This window comes from Typopeltis vanoorti, chromosome 1 (genome assembly GCF_054136105.1).
Source record: "Typopeltis vanoorti isolate ZY-2024b chromosome 1, IOZ_Tvanoo_1.0, whole genome shotgun sequence".
NCBI classification, from domain to species: domain Eukaryota; kingdom Metazoa; phylum Arthropoda; class Arachnida; order Uropygi; family Thelyphonidae; genus Typopeltis; species Typopeltis vanoorti.
The window spans coordinates 96,720,589-96,737,397 of NC_143549.1; the positions used below are offsets into that span (position 1 = coordinate 96,720,589).

Consider the following 16,809-nt stretch of genomic DNA (forward strand, 5'->3'; position numbering starts at 1 on the left):
TGTATATACATAAGGATCAAGAGGAAAAAAAAATAGGTGCATAGTGAAAGTTTGCCACTATTCAACTGCTCTACTTTCTAGCTTACCATCTTAAATTATTTGACTTTGCTATACATTTTAGAGGGACTTCCGTTGCGTAGTTGGCATAGGCTCCATAGCCCTTTCAAATCTCATCTGTGATGCGAGGAACTTTTATTAAGTGTTTTCAGTCATATAGTGGAGAGTGGACTGATGGAAATGGAGTGTTTTTTCCTCCTAGAAACTTTTTTTTCCCCTCTCACAACAGAAAACTTGTCCTATAAACACATATCTAAAGACATAGGATACTTACTGTGAGATGAAAGAAATTAAAGCCCCACCATATTATCTTTCTACTACACACTATGAATTTCAGATAGAGATCCATAATAGTCAACCTCCTGGATGTAGATGACAATTGACAGGACAGAACATACACTCCAGATACTTTTTTTTTTAATGTGACTCCTGCCCACAAAAGTTTATTTGTAAACCTATAGTACATTCGTATTGTGGGAGGGCTGAAAATTTGTTTTATTATTATTGATAACAATAAAGTCCGTAGTCCTGTTTGAAAGAATAAATAATTAAACAAAATATTTAATCTCTCCTATGTTTCATCTCAGTCACCGAGACATCTTTAGTGAAACAATATTAAAATTGCAAATATGCACACAAACAATAAGTGGAAAAAAATAGACAAAGTCTAAAGTCTTATGCGGGACACCATCTATGGGTGCTTGGCTAGCTTTAACTGTGTTGGGTAGGAGGCCTAAGAATTAATGTTTCCCAAATTTTAGGAAGTTTAATACAACTATATTTATTAAGATTAGGTTGATTTTTAATTCTGCTGTTGATTCTAACAAAAAAAAAAGAAAAAAAGTCTTTCAAATTTATATTTTTTTGTCGTGAAGCATGGCAGTTTTTTCCATTTGATTCTGTGCAAGGTATCCAACACATGGTCAGCAAGCACTGACTGATTATACTTATGGTAACAGATGCAGTTTTTATGTTCTTCAAGGCAGATTAGCAAATCTCCCAGTTTTGACCATAATAAGATAAGTTGTAGGAACACGGAACTTTTTTTTAAACGCCTGGAACTGATAGAGGAGATAGAGTGGATGAGGATAGCCAGATTTAGATAAAGTTTTGAATGCTGTGCATGGATTGTACTTTTTTTTATTTTTTATTTTAGAGTTCTCTCTATTTTTTCTGAGGTGCCCTTGGATATAAGGGACAATGATAGTATTACTATAGTCAGCATGTAGAGAGAGAGAGAGAGAGTGAGAGTTGCAAGGAGATAGGAGGAATAGTTAATTTGTTCATGTTTTTTAGCCTTGTAGCCATTGGACAGGAAATTCTGCAAAATAAAGGAGAGGTTCAGCAGTAAGTTCAGCCTTGATAGAGATTGGAGGCTCTATTAACAAGGATTTTGATAACACCATGTTGTTGAGAGTGATGGGAAAGTTTATGTATATATCTACCTGTGTGGGTGGGTTTTCTGTAAACTGAGAAAGAAAGAAAGAAAGAGCCATTGGGAAGACATCTAATTAGAGTATTTAGAAAAGTAGGTTAATTATTTTATTTTTCCATCATGTACTGGATTCTGGAGTTCTGTCTGTTGGAGATGGAGGAGCGAACAGGCTAATGTGTCTGCACTATGTGGCCAAACATAGAACACATCATCAGTATTTGCAATTTTAATATTGTTTAATGTTTCAGTGAATGAGTTGAAATATAGGAGTGATTAACCATGTTTAATTATTTATATGTGCTGTATTTATTCCATTAAACCCTATAATGACTTAAAACCCAGCATGTAAGTCTAAATAGTTGATTGTTAATTCATGGAGTAGGCATAGCATTTAAAACTAAACAATACAGTAAGTGGAAACTATTTATCAAGGGAACTCAACTGGCTAGCCTTTTTGAAAAGGTACAGGGACACTGGAATCATTCCTACATTTGTTAAGCTGAAAATTAAATTTCACTCTTCTAAAGCTCTTTGTATCTCCAGGCTCGCTATCCTTGCTTTACTGTGAGAACGGATTTGTGCTACATGCATTACTCTATCTGCTATCAATGCCACATGAACTCTCTCCAGCAGAACTTTTGTCAATTCTTAATCCTGAACTTCAGACTGTTCTTTCTAATATATCAGATAAATTGGCCTGTAAAAGAATTTCTAAAAATTAAGGATAAACACATCAAGAAATATAACAATCTGCATAGCTTTTTTTGCATCTGCAGAGTCAGCTGTTTCAAATTGTCATAAACCTTATGTCTAAAAGGCATGATGAAACAGCCATTAGTATCCAAGGGCCTACAACTTTGTAATAGCTCCACGTCAGGTTGCATCTTTAGACTTCATGCTATACACAGAATGTGATATTTGCAACTTGCCTCCTGCCATCACCAACAATATCAGGATTGACATAGCAAACATCATTTTTCAGGCTTTGCAGCCTACATGACATCTCTAATAGCCAACTTCTCTTTCTCTCTCTGTAAATTACATAATGACATTAGCATAATAATCACTAGTGCTGATAAGGGTAATTCTACTGTGGCAGTCAGTGCCAGTGAGCGTAATTGGAAGATGAATGTGTTGCTCAGAGACCATGCTACTTATAAGCCACTGGATTATTATCCCACTAATTCTCAAAAGAAAACATTAAAAAAGACTTCTTAAAAATGTTGCTTCTTGTCCTCCTGAAATAGTTAAAAAAAAAAAAAAAAAATTCAAAGCTTGTATTCCCCCCCCACACATACACACCCAAAATTCATGAACCCAGTAACTCTCTCCGTCCAATATATATATATATATATATATATATATATATATATATATATACTGATCCTTACCTCTTTTGAGTTAGCTAAATCCTTAATCCCACATGCAGGTCATTCTTTTTATATTAAAAATTCCACTCACTTCAAATCTGAAGTTTAGTTTTAGATAATAATGACATCAAGATAATCTTCAATGCCATCTCCCTTTTTACTAATATCCCTCTTTCTGAAACTTTAAATTTACTAAAAAATGTTTTCCCCAGATATCATTGATCTTTTTTAATTTTATCATTCATTCTAGCTACTTCATTAGGAAAGATACTAAGCATATTGAGGGTACAGCCATGGATTTTTCCCTCTAGCCAGTTATTATATGGAGCATTTTTCACTAATCAAGTTCTTGCTCAAATTGAGCTCTGGACAAAACCTGAACATTATCCTGTTGGTGTTTACTTCTTGCCTAAGAAGTTGGATGAAGAGGTAGCTGCTCTGCATTTGGAACACTTGGGTGTGAAGTTAACCAAGTTGTCAGTTGATCAGGCATCTTATCTTGGGGTTAAATCTGATGGACCTTTCAAAGCAGATCATTATCGATATTAAGTTTTCCATTTCTTTTGTGCCTTGTAAAGCCGAAATGAGGGAGAAGCGCATATTTGATGAATGTTAGCATTTATAAAAAGAAACTAAATTCTTTGTTCTCATGTGTACACATTATGGACAAAAAAATTTTTTAACTTTTAAATTGTTTTTATTGCATTAAATACACTATTGAATGGATGTTTTAAGCAATAAAAAATTTTTTTTTTTAAACTTGAAATAAATGTCTTTTTATATATGAAGGTTTATAGATTTTATGTCTGCTTTCTATCAGTGTTGAAAATGGCCTATTTTTTTAATAAATAAGCAGGAGTGTCACATAAAATGGATATCAAGATTTAAATAACCTTGTCCTGTGGACAAATCACACTGTTTATGTATTGTATATAAAGGAAATGCATTGTTTATGGTTGGTATTTGTAATTTTTTTTTTTCCTCTGAAAAATTGTTGAGAAATCATTTTGTTAATGAAATAGATTCACTGTATTTGAACACCTTATTTGCTGATGATTAAAATTGAAATTCTAAAGCTGCAAAAAAAAAATAAAAATAAAGTAGATAGGGAGATGAAGTTCAGAGGACACATTGCTAAGGTGTCCAAGATTGCACATAGGATTACTTGGTTGTTGAGGAACACACTGACATCCAGAGATAAAGAGGTTATTATTCCCCTTTATAAAGCATTGATACTTCCACATTTGGATTACTGTGCTCAGGTCTGGTCACCTGGATTCCTTGGAGATGAGGAGGCTGTGGAGAGGGTTCAGAGAAGAGTGACCAAGTTGGTGAGTGATATAAAAAATGCTCCCTACATTGATAGATTGAGAGCTTGTGGATTGCAGAGATTGGTTGATAGACGAAGAAGAGGGGATATGATAGAAACATTCAAATTACTAAAAGGTTTTTATAGGATTGATGCAGGGGAAATGTTTCAGCTGTGTGATAGTGATGGAAGAACAAGAGGTCATCTCTGGAAGTTAAAGAAGAGTGTGGTTAACAAAGGTGTCAGAACAAGGTTTTTTGCCTGGAGGGTGGTGAATGAGTGGAATTCATTGCCTGACTTAGTTGTGAGCTCTTCGTCTGTAAATGAATTCAAGAAGAGATATGACAGATATTGTTTTGCTAGTTTGGGTCTCCCGCGATGAGTCTACTGACTCCATGGAGATACCCGTAATAATAATAATAATAATTTTGAAAACATACTCTTAATACTGCTATTCTGAAACCTTCTGTCTGGTTAAGATACATTGATGTTTTCTTTATTTGGCCACATACTGCAGACAGACACATTAGACTCCTTCTACCTCCATTTCAACAGACAGTACCCCAGAATCCATTTCATCATCATTCATCATCATCAAATTCCTGCCATGTACCCTCAAGGGGTGTACAGGATATGATAGTACTACATGAAAGAAAATTACATCATTATTAATTTCCTATCTACAATTTTCCTCCAAATCAGTCTGTTACTTGTCAAGACTCCAACATTATCAGATCTTATATTTCTATCGTCTAAGGCACTTTGTACCATATCAATCCACCTATATCTTGGTTTTCCTCTGGGTCGTTTTGCTGCCAACCTGGCAGAGAACACTTGTTTTGCTAATCTTTCTTCGCCCATTCTGTTTAAGTGACCATACCACCTGAGATTAGCTCTGCTAACGCATTCCTGGATGCTGACAATGTCAAGTTCTTTCCTAATATCCTCGTTTTTAATATGATACTGCCATTGATGCCATCTGTTCATGCCTATAATCTTTCTCAGGACTCTCATATCTGTGGTCTCTAGTCTTTGGTCAAGTGTTTTACTTCTGACCCAGCTCTCAGATCCATAAGTTAAAACTGGTTTGAACACTGTCTTGTATACAGCTAATTTAGTGTTCCGACTAATTTCTCTCTTATTCCATATGAATTTATTCGATTGACTTCCCACCATACCAGCTTTGCTGATTCTGTTGTCTATTTCTATATTTAATTTACCATCTTCAGTAAAAATCGTGCCTAAATAGCTGAAATGTTTTACTTGTTCCACAGGTTCTCCATTTACAACACAGTTGACATTTTCAATGATTCTGCCTATTTTCATTGTCTTTGTCTTTTTATTGCTGACCTTCATACCATATCTATTACAACAGCTATTCAATTTAGTCAGAGAATCTTGCAGACTTGTAGCGGATTTATTTAGAAGTATAACATCATCCGCATAAAGCAAAGAGCTGACATTAACATCTCCAATTTTGATATCAGGTTTAATACCACATTCCTTCATAATGTGATCCATATAGATAATGAATAACAGAGGGAATAATGTACATCCTTGTCTCACACCAAATTTAACATTAAACCATCTTCCTGTACTTCCTTCAATTCTATCTGCTGACTTACAACTCAAATAAAGACTAAGTATTGCTTGATATAATGCCCCATTGACACCATATAACTGCAGCGTATTGAATAGCTTCTCTCTTGGCACCTTGTCATATGCCTTTTCCAAATCGACAAAACTTAAATACAGATCTCTGTTATATTCCCATGCTTTCTCGACTATTTGTCGTAAAGTGAAGATCTGATCCTGACAGCCTCTATTTGGCCTGAATCCAGCTTGTTCTTCACCAAGCTTTTCTTCCACAATTCTTCTCAACCGTTTCTCAAGTATACTTGCATAGATCTTGCCAGGAACACTCAGTAGGGATATACCTCTGTAATTCTCACATTCAGTTTTTATTTCCCTTTTTATATATGGGTACTATGAGAGCTCTACTCCAATCATCGGGAATTCGTCCCTCTGTCCAGGCTTTCTGAACTATGCAGTGCAGCCACTGTAAGACTCTTATACCACCATACTTCAGCATTTCTGGTCGAATATCATCTACTCCTGCTGCCTTTCCACATTTCAAGCCTTTGATGGCTTTTTCTACTTCAAGTATGGATATGTATTCCTGACTGCATGCCTGGTCAGTGTTTTTTATCACTGTGCTGTCATCACTGCTTGTTTCATTTAGCAGTTTTTCAAAGTAATTACTCCATACTTCAAGGATATCTTTTCTCCTGTTTTCATGTCACCTTTATCATCTCTAATTCCTTTTACAGCACTCTTTCCTCCATTCCTAAGCTTCTTCAACAACCTCCAGAATATTTTGCCACCTTCTTGATATTTATTTTCTATATTCTTGCCAAAGTCCTCCCATGACTTTTGTTTAGCTAGTTTTATACACTGTTTAGCTTTCTTACATTTGTCTCTGTATTCTCTAAGAGCACAAGCTGACTTATTTGCCAGAAATTTTTGATGTGCTTTCTTCTTTTCCTTCACTGCCTCTTTAACTTCCTGTGTCCACCAGGGAGTTCTGATTTTTTTATCCTTACAGACAACCTCACCACATGCCTCTCTGGCAGAATCAATCACTCTTTTCTTCAGAGTTTGCCACTGAATCTCCAAGGTTTGATTCCTGTTCTCAAACTCCTTCATTTTTTCTTCAATAATCTTTGTGTATTTTAGTCTACAGCTCACATCTGAGAGCTGCTCAACTTTTATTCGCTTTAAAACTTTCTTACATGTTATTCTTTTCAATATGAAATTCAATTTTATCCTGCTCAAGACTAAATAGTGATCACTTCCAATTTCAAATCCTCTGTATACTCTGGTGTCCTGCACCAGGGAGAAAACATCACTATCAACAATAACATAGTCAATTAGACTTTTCTTATTCCTAGTCTCTTCTCTCCATGTGAATTTGTGCACATTTTTATGTTGGAACATGGTGTTAGTAATAACCAGTCCATGTCCTGAGCAGAAATCCAACAGGTATTTGCCATTATTATTAGCTTTGCTCTTTTCTCCGAATTTTCCCAAAATATTTTTGTATGTCTGACAATCATTTCCTACTGTGCTATTTAGATCCCCAACAAGGACCAACTTTTCATTTTTCATTGTGTCAGTTGCTTTTTCTAAAGCCTCAAAAAATTCCTCCACTTCTACCTTAGTAGAACCTTCTGTGGGACCATAGGCACAAATAAGTCTCATTGTCCAGTACCCCATTCTCATATTTGCCCACATTACTCTACTTGAGACTGACTGCCATTCAAGAAGATTAGCCTCGTATTTTGTGTTGAATACTATGGCTACTCCTTCTTTTCCTTGATTGTCATTGCCTGAATATAACATTTTGTATTTATTGCTCAGAAAGATCTCACCAGTTTTGGTCTTTTTTGTTTCAGTCACCCCTATTATGTTGATCTGGTACTTATCTAATTCCTCAGCTAGCTCCATTTCTTTGCCATTCAGGCTTCTTACGTTGATAGTACCGATCTTTAACTCTGGTGATGTTGAGTTGGGGTTTATTTTCAGATTTGTTCCAGTAGCTGACTTTTCGCTGTTCGCCCTGGTTCCCTGGCAAAAACAACGGGGCATTGTTTAGCCGGGCGACGCCCCAGCCGGCATGAAATTTTGTCATGTTGTACCATCATTCTATATTTTGGTTTAACCAATAAGAATACAATTTGGTCGGCTAAATCCCAAATTGGGAATCCATTTCATTATAGAAAAAAGAAATGAATACTAGCTTACCTTTTCTAGATACTCTAATTACATGTCTTCCTGGTGGCATCTTTTCTTTATTTCTCACTTTACAGAAACCCCTACATAGTTAGATATATACACAAACTTTACCCTCCCCCTTTCAACAATATGGTATTATCAAAATCCTTGGTAATAGAGCCTCCAATGGTTGTTCTACAAAGACTGAACTTACTGCTGAACTCTCTTTTATTTATCAGATTTTCCTGTCCAATGGCAACAATGCTAAAAAGTCTTTGTCTCCTCGCATTCCTCTCAACATTCTAACTCTAGTAATGCTATCATTGTTCCTTACATCTGAGGCACCTCAGAGAAAATAGCCAGAATTCTAAAAAAAGTACTCTCTGCATGGCATTCAAACTTTATCTAAAGCTGTCTCTTCTCATCCATTCTTCCACTCATCCATTCTTGCATCAGGGTACCTAGGGCTTGCCACTCCCATACTCACTAAAATGAACTTTTGAGGAGGGTAGATGCACAGAGAAAGGCCAATATCTGGGAGAATAGGTGCATAAGCAACTGACACAATGAAAAAGGAAAAGTTGGTCCTTGTTGGGGATCTAAATAGCACAGTAGGAAATGATTGTCAGACATACAAAAATATTTTGGGAAAATTTGGAGAAAAGAGCAAAGCTAATAATAATGGCAAATATCTGTTGGATTTCTGCTCAGGACATGGATTGGTTATTACTAACACCATGTTCCAACATAAAAATGTGCACAAATTCACATGGAGAGAAGAGGCAAAGAATAAGAAAAGTCTCATTGACTATGTTATTGTTGATAGTGATGTTTTCTCCCTGGTGCAGAACATCAGATTGTACAGAGGATTTGAAATTGGAAGTGATCACTATTTAGTCTTGAGCAGGATAAAATTGAATTTCATATTGAAAAGAATAACATGTAAGAAAGTTTTAAAGCGAATAAAAGTTGAGGAGCTCTCATATGTGAACTGTAGACTAAAATACACAAAGATTATTGAAGAAAAAATGAAGGAGATTGAGAACAGGAACCAAACCTTGAAGAAAACCCTGATTGATTCAGCGAGAGAGGCATGTGGTGAGGTTGTCTGCAAGGATAGAAAAATCAGAACTCCATGGTGGACACAGGAAGTAAAAAAGGCAGTGAAGGAAAAGAAGAAAGCATATCAAAAGTTCCTGGCATACAGAGAGAATACAGAATACTCACCTGTTTAGTATCTGTGATGAGGACATCATGCATGTAACATTCGATAATTGAATGAGATTATGACAGAAATTAGGATAGGTGGCAGATTTATCAGTAATCTGAGGTACACTAACCTTTTTGCAGTACTTTTTTGTAATGACAAGGAAGAACTAGGACAGATCCTTGATAAAATTAAGGAGATCAGTAAGAACCAAGACTTCAACTCATACTTGCAAGACTAGATTATGGTTTTCAAAGGAAATATAGATAGGGAAGCTCCTGAGAAACAAGTGTACCTTAACAGAGAAAGAATTGAGGAAGTCAGCAAGTTTGAGTACCTGGGATCATTTATTAATGTGGCGATTGCTGTTCAGAAGATTAAGAATGGCTACAACCAGGTCAGAGACTTGTTTAAAATCTGGAAGAATGGATCTATCTCCACAGGAACAAAGTTAAGGATTCTGAATGTAGTTTTTTTTTTCCAACAGGGACTTATGGATGTCGGACTTGGAACCTAAAGAATTTGGATAGGCAAAAGATAGCTGCTTTTGAGATGTGGTGTTACAGGCTGTTGAGGATATCGTATACTGAAAGTCTGTCATATGGATGGGGTGGGTGCTAGAAAGGATCAGTAGAACTTTAAGTCTCCTTAAAGATATTGACAGAAGAAAGCTGAAACACTTTGGACACATTGAAAGGGTTGAAGGAAGACTTCTCAGAACAGTAATAGAAGGTAAAGTTCCTGGAAAAAGAGGCAGGGGTAGACCATCAATGAGATGGATGGTGTGTGTATGTGGAGTGAATGATCTTCAGAGTTGAAGCCTCCAAAAAAACATACAACAGGACCACCTGCTGATGATTGGTGTGGCACATTACCATGAAACGGAGTGATCATACAGCATCTGATGATGTCCAATGAATAGATGTAGATGGATGCATCTTCCTTTTCTGTTGCTGGTGTCAAACATCTGCTTTGCTAACCTTAAATATGCTTTCTGTTTAAGTGACCATACCATTTAAATTATCTCTTCTGGTCCATTCTTTAATGATATCAATTTCATTTTCTGTTATCTCTTTATCATTGTCAAATTCCTGATATGTACAGGATATTATGATAGTACATGGAAAAACTACATCATTGCTAACTTCCTATCAACTGTTTCCCTCCATGTTAATTTCTTTTTCCTCAAGACTGCAAGATTTTCAGATCTCATACTTTTGTCTTCTTATGCACTTCTTACTCTATCAATCTGCTTAGACCTTGGTCTTCCTTTGGGTCTTTTTCTGACATCCTGGTGAAAAACTTATTTTGCTAACTTTTTCTCTTTCATTATGTTTAAGTGATCATAACACCTGAGGCTATCTCTGCTCACACATTCTGGAATGCTAACAGTTGTCAAGTTCTTTCCTAATAGCTCCTCATTTTTAATATGATACTGCAATTGATGCCATCTGTTCACGTTTCTGATTATTCTCAGAACTCTCATATCTGTGATCTTCAGTCTTTGTTCAAGTTTATTTCTAATCCACCTATCAGATCCCTATGTTGAAATTGGTTTGAACATTGTCTTGTATACAGCTAGTTCAGTGGCTTGCCTAATTTTTCTCTTATTCCAATATAAATTTAGTCAGCTGACTTCCTACCATAACAATTAATTCTATTGTCTGTTTCTACATTTATTTTGCCATCTTCATTAAATATTGTGTCTTAGAACCTGAATTGTTACTTGTTTCTAAAGATTCTCCATTCAGGATGCAGGTGATTACAAAAGTCATTCAGTTTAGTTAGGGAATCCTGCACTGGAAGGATTATATCATGTCCATAAGAGCTGAGATTAACCTCTCCAATTGTGATATCAGATTAAACACTACTTTCCTTCATAATGTGATCCATATAGATGTTGAATAATAGTGGATATAATGTGCACCCTTGTCTCACACCTGATTTAACATCAAACTATCCTTCTGTACCTCCTTCAATTTTAACTGCTGTTCAATATAATATCAATAATATCACATACTATATAACTGTAGCATTTTGAAAAGCTTTTCTCTTTGCACCTTGCTATATGTCTTTTCCAGATCTACAAAACTTAAATATGGTTCCTTGTTATATTGCAATGATTTCTCAACTATTCATCTTAAAGCAAATATCTAATTTTGACAACTTTGCCCGAAATCAGCTTCTTGTCCTCCAAGTTTTTCACAAGTATACTTGCATAAATCTTACCAGGAACCCTCCATAGGGAAATTCCTCTTGAATTCAGTTGCATTTCCTTTATGTGTGTGTATGTATATATATATATATAGATGAGTCCTGTGTGAAGTCTATTACAGTCATCTGGAATTCAACCCTTTGATCAGAACTTCTGAATTATGCAGTATAGCCACTGTAAAACTTGTACATTGGCTACACTGGTCAAATTTCTGGTCAGATACCATCTACTCTATCTGATTTTTTGATACCTTCACTTTTGAATATGAATATGAGTTGACCAGAGAGCTTATGGGAATACATTCCCCAGCATTTGAGTTGCCTTGGAATGGACATAGAAGACATAGGTGCTGCCCAATCGTCTATATATTCCCCTTTTTTGACACTTAGATGGTGCCTATGTCTTTTATGTATCCATATTAAGGCAACTCAAATGCCGGGGAATGTATTCTCATAAGCTCTCTGGTCAACTTACTTTACGAAAAACTTTCATAGTTTCTACATTTGGCTTTGAAATAATGCTAGATCTAATATCCACTTGACTTATATAATTTTACATTGCCAAAATGAAGCCTTTTGACTCTTTATTTTAGTAACTATCATAGTATCCTGCAAACCCTTTGAGGACACTGAAAGAATTTTGATGACATCTGGAGGATTTCTTTAAAAAGTATAACATATTTATTAAAAAATACAAAACATAACCGTAAAACATAATATCTTAATGATGGTACATGTGAATGCTGATGATAATGTGTAAGGTTAAGGGGCTGAAAGGATTACAAGCTATGTACTGTATTAATGGAACTGGACTCTAGGAAATTAAGGAGGCTAGGGAGTTACATAGCCTAGAGAATGGAAAAAATCAGTTTATATATCTTTATTGAAGAAAGGCGATGCAAGAGAGTGCAAAAATTACAGAACTATAGCATTGACTTCTCATGCAAGTAAAGTCTTACTTAAGATCATTCAGAAAAGACTGGAACCATTCATAAAGAGAGAAATGGCAGGTGAAAAGGCAGAGAAACAAGAGATCAAATTGCCAATGTGAGATGGATAATAGAAAGAGCACAGGAATATCACAAGAATGTCTACTTTTGTTTCCTTGACTATAGCAAGGCATTTGACTCTGTAGATCATGTGAAACTGTGGAATGTGTTAAGAACAATGGGAGTCGCAGAGCATTTCATTATCCTTCTGAGGAATCTTTATTATGAACAAGAAGCTACTGTCCGAACACATCTTGGAGAAACTGAGTATTTCACAATAGGTAAAGGGGTGCGACAAGGATGTATTTTATCTCTATACCTGTTTAACTTGTACAGCAAACATTTTAAGAATGGCAGGGCTGGAGGAGTCTTCAGTTGGAATTAAAATTGGTGGAAAAAATATTAATAATTTGAGGTATGCAGATGATACCACCTTGCTAGCAGAATGCAAAGAAGAAATGTAATTTTTTTCATGTATTACTATCATATCCTGTACACCCCTTGAGGGTACATGGCAGGAATTTGATGATGATGATGAACTTAACCTCAAAAAGACAAAAGTTATGGCAACATGTGAACTTAATGATTTTGAAGTAGATGGGGAGAAAATGGAAGCAGTTAACAATTTTGTGTTCCTAGGATCCCGAATTGATAAAGAGGGTTATTGAACCGAAGAAGTTAGAAGAAAATTATTACTTGGAAGAAAAGCAATGACAAATTTAAGCAAGATGTTTAAAGATAAAGATATTAGCCTCACAATAAAAATCAGAATCGTGAAAGCAGTGGTATTCCCTGTGGTGCTGTATGGATGTGAAAGTTGGACCCTGAGAAAAAGTGAAAGAAGAAAGATAGATGCATTTGAATTATGGGTTTTGAGACGCTTACTAAGAATACCATGGACTGCAAAGCAAACCAATAAATCAGTGATAGACAGAATAAAGTCAGATTGCTCCCTTGAAGCTATGATCATCAAGCAAAAATTGTCATACTTCGGACATATTATGCGAGCAAATGACAGTCTGGAGTAGATGATGATGCTTGCTAAAGTTGATGGAAGCAGGAGAAGAGGAAGACCAAGAATTAGATGGGTGGATGGAGTTATAGACAACTGGAGTGCACTTGGAGGTTCTGAAAGACATGGTCAAGGACAGATCGGAATGGAGAGTGTATGTTCGTGGAGTCGCCAGGAGTCAGAAATGACTCGTTGGATCATAACACACACACGGAGTTTAGAGGGCATATTAGAAAATGACAAAACAGTTCATAGGAGTTATTGAAGAACACACACTGTTACATGTCTACAACCCATAGCTCTTCAGTCTGTGGAATGCTCTGTACTAGGAGCACTGCACAGACTGAAGAGCAATATCATGCAAGCAGAATAGCAATCCTACAATAATACCTATCTTTTGCACAGTTTCCAGGGTGCCATGAAATTTCTAGAAAACATCCTCTCCCCATACCATAATGCTGCTGCATCCTACCTATTTCTGCTGGATCATGACATCAGGTCATTTCCTCTCCTCAGTTTTTGCCTAATTCTCTGCTTACTATCCACATGACATAGCTGGAAACAAGATATACTGAAAAGGCAACTTATTTTTAGTCTTTAATGGTCCATTGATATCTTTGATGCAAAGCAAAAACATATTCATCAGTGATTAGCATTTAGTCATAAGTTTTGACATGGTTATCTTGATGGGATGCATAAGAAGAGGATGCATTGGATTGTGGTTTGGTTAACGATCTCCAGTGATCCCATAAAGTAATATTTAGTTTGATGAGAAGTGAAAACATGCAAGCATTTTTGTACATAATATGTGGTGCATTAATAGAAAACTGAAATGTCAGAATAGATTGGTGAGACATTAGCAAAAACTTGCATCTGGAGTAATGGCAAAACTCATAATAGGAGACAAAGCAAGCAAGCCTATTGAAGAAGTCTCATTACAAATAATGCTGTTCATTGTAGAATTTTTGATACAATGAACAGCAATTATTGTCACAATTTCAAAAAAATTGATATTGTGTGCTGCAAGTAGATGAATCTGCTGGTATTATAAATTCTGCTAATTTTATTGTATTTGTCAGATAGCTAAATAAAGAAAAAAACAGTTGACAAAGATTTTTTGTTTTGTGAGTCTGTGTCATTATCTGCAACTGAGAAAGCTATTTTTTGACTTATTGATGATTTCATCAAGGATAGTGACATTGATTGGAGTTGACTACAGGTTTAAATTTCTTGAAAAAATTTATCATTTTAAGCTACTAAAATGATAAATTTCATGAAAGGTCAAGTACTGAATGCCTAGATTTTTTTCAGCTGTGTGAAAAAATGGGCAGTGATTATAAAAAGTTATTTCACACAGTTGTCTGTAGGCTTTCATTCTGAAAAATCATAACTCACCCGTTTGAACTTCAAGGCCTTCAAGTATTTCTAGATAAAAACTATAATCTGTGGGATTGAATGCATAATTGGAAATTGCTAAATTTGCATACTTTGCCAATATTTTTGCTCATTTGAACAACCTCAGTCTGTCTTTGCAAGATACATTTATATGCATTTGTCAATTCAAGATAAAATTGGCATGGTAATTAAACTGGGCTGTGGTATATGTGCAGTAATTATGGTGAATTTGATTCCATAGCATTCTTGCATGAGTTAATATTACACTGTACTAATGAAATCAGTTGGATATGTTGCAAAATACAAAACAGCATCTTAAAAACTTGCAAAATAGTCTGTAAATACTTCCCTGATCTTGAAAGTAGATTTGACTAGACAAGAAAGCAGTTTGTTCTTAAGTCTTCATACATTGCCAAATAACCTGTCAGATTTAGAACAAGAAAAGCACATAGAGATAGATAAATTCCTTTAGATAGATTCCTGAAAACTGTATATAAACAACCTACACTAATATCATTTTGATTGAGTATTAATTCCGAATATCAAGCCATGCTAGACAAAGCAGTGAAGAATGGATGTGTTGCAAAATACAAAACAGCATCTTAAAAACTTGCAAAATAGTCTTGGATTGAGAAAGCCTTCTGCCTTTCTCAATCCCATACATATGAAAGTCTGTATTCTCTGCACTTGTTAGTATTAAAATGAAAATATTTATGGCATAGGACCACATCTGTATCATCATCATCATCAAATTCCTGCAATGTACCCTCAAGGGGTGTACAGGATATGATAGTACTACATGAAAAAAAATTACATCATTACTAACTTCCTATCTACAATTTTCCTCCAAATCAGTCTGTTACTTGTCAAGACTCCAACATTATCAGATCTTATATTTCTATCGTCTAAGGCACTTTGTACCATATCAATCCACCTATATCTTGGTCTTCCTCCGGGTCGTTTTGCTGCCAACCTGACAGAGAACACTTGTTTTGCTAATCTTTCTTCGCCCATTCTGTTTAAGTGACCATAACACCTGAGATTAGCTCAGCTAACACATTCCTGGATGCTGACAATGTCAAGTTCTTTCCTAATATCCTCATTTTTAATATGATATTGCCATTGATGCCATCTGTTCACTCCTCTAATCTTTCTCAGGACTCTCATATCTGTGGTCTCTAGTCTTTGGTCAAGTGTTTTACTTCTGACCCGGCTCTCAGATCCATAAGTTAAAACTGGTTTGAACACTGTCTTGTATACAGCTAATTTAGTGTTCCGACTAATTTCTCTCTTATTCCATATGAATTTATTCGATTGACTTCCCACCATACCAGCTTTGCTGATTCTGTTGTCTATTTCTATATTTAATTTACCATCTTCGGTAAAAATCGTGCCTAAATAGCTGAAATGTTTTACTTGTTCCACAGGTTCTCCATTCACAACACAGTTGACATTTTCAGTGATTCTGCCTATTTTCATTGTCTTTGTCTTTTTATTGCTGACCTTCATACCATATCTATTACAACAGCTATTCAATTTAGTCAGAGAATCTTGCAGACTTGTAGCAAATTTATTTAGAAGTATAACATCATCCGCATAAAGCAAAGAGCTAACATTAACATCTCCAATTTTGATATCATGTTTAATACCACTTTCCTTCATAATGTGATCCATATAGATAATGAATAACAGAGGGGATAATGTACATCCATGTCTCACACCAGATTTAACGTTAAACCATCTTCCTGTACTTCCTTCAATTCTAACTGCTGACTTACAACTCAAATAAAGACTAAATATTGCTTGATATAATGACCCATTGACACCATATAATTGCAGCGTATTGAATAGCTTCTCTCTTGGCACCTTGTCATATGCCTTTTCCAAATCGACAAAACTTAAATACAGATCTTTGTTATATTCCCATGCTTTCTCAACTATTTGTCGTAAAGTGAAGATCTGATCCTGAAAGCTTCTATTTGGCCTGAATCCAGCTTGTTCTTCACCAAGCTTTTCTTCCACAATTCTTCTCAAATGTTTCTCAAGT

The 16,809-nt window shown here is 35.5% G+C and overlaps 1 protein-coding gene across 2 annotated transcripts in view; it reads left to right on the plus strand.

Annotated features, from left to right (window-relative positions):
* LOC150110238 (putative phospholipid-transporting ATPase IIB) overlaps positions 1-16,809 on the plus strand; it is a 359,872-nt gene that overhangs the window by 26,769 nt on the left and 316,294 nt on the right. The window lies entirely within an intron of this gene.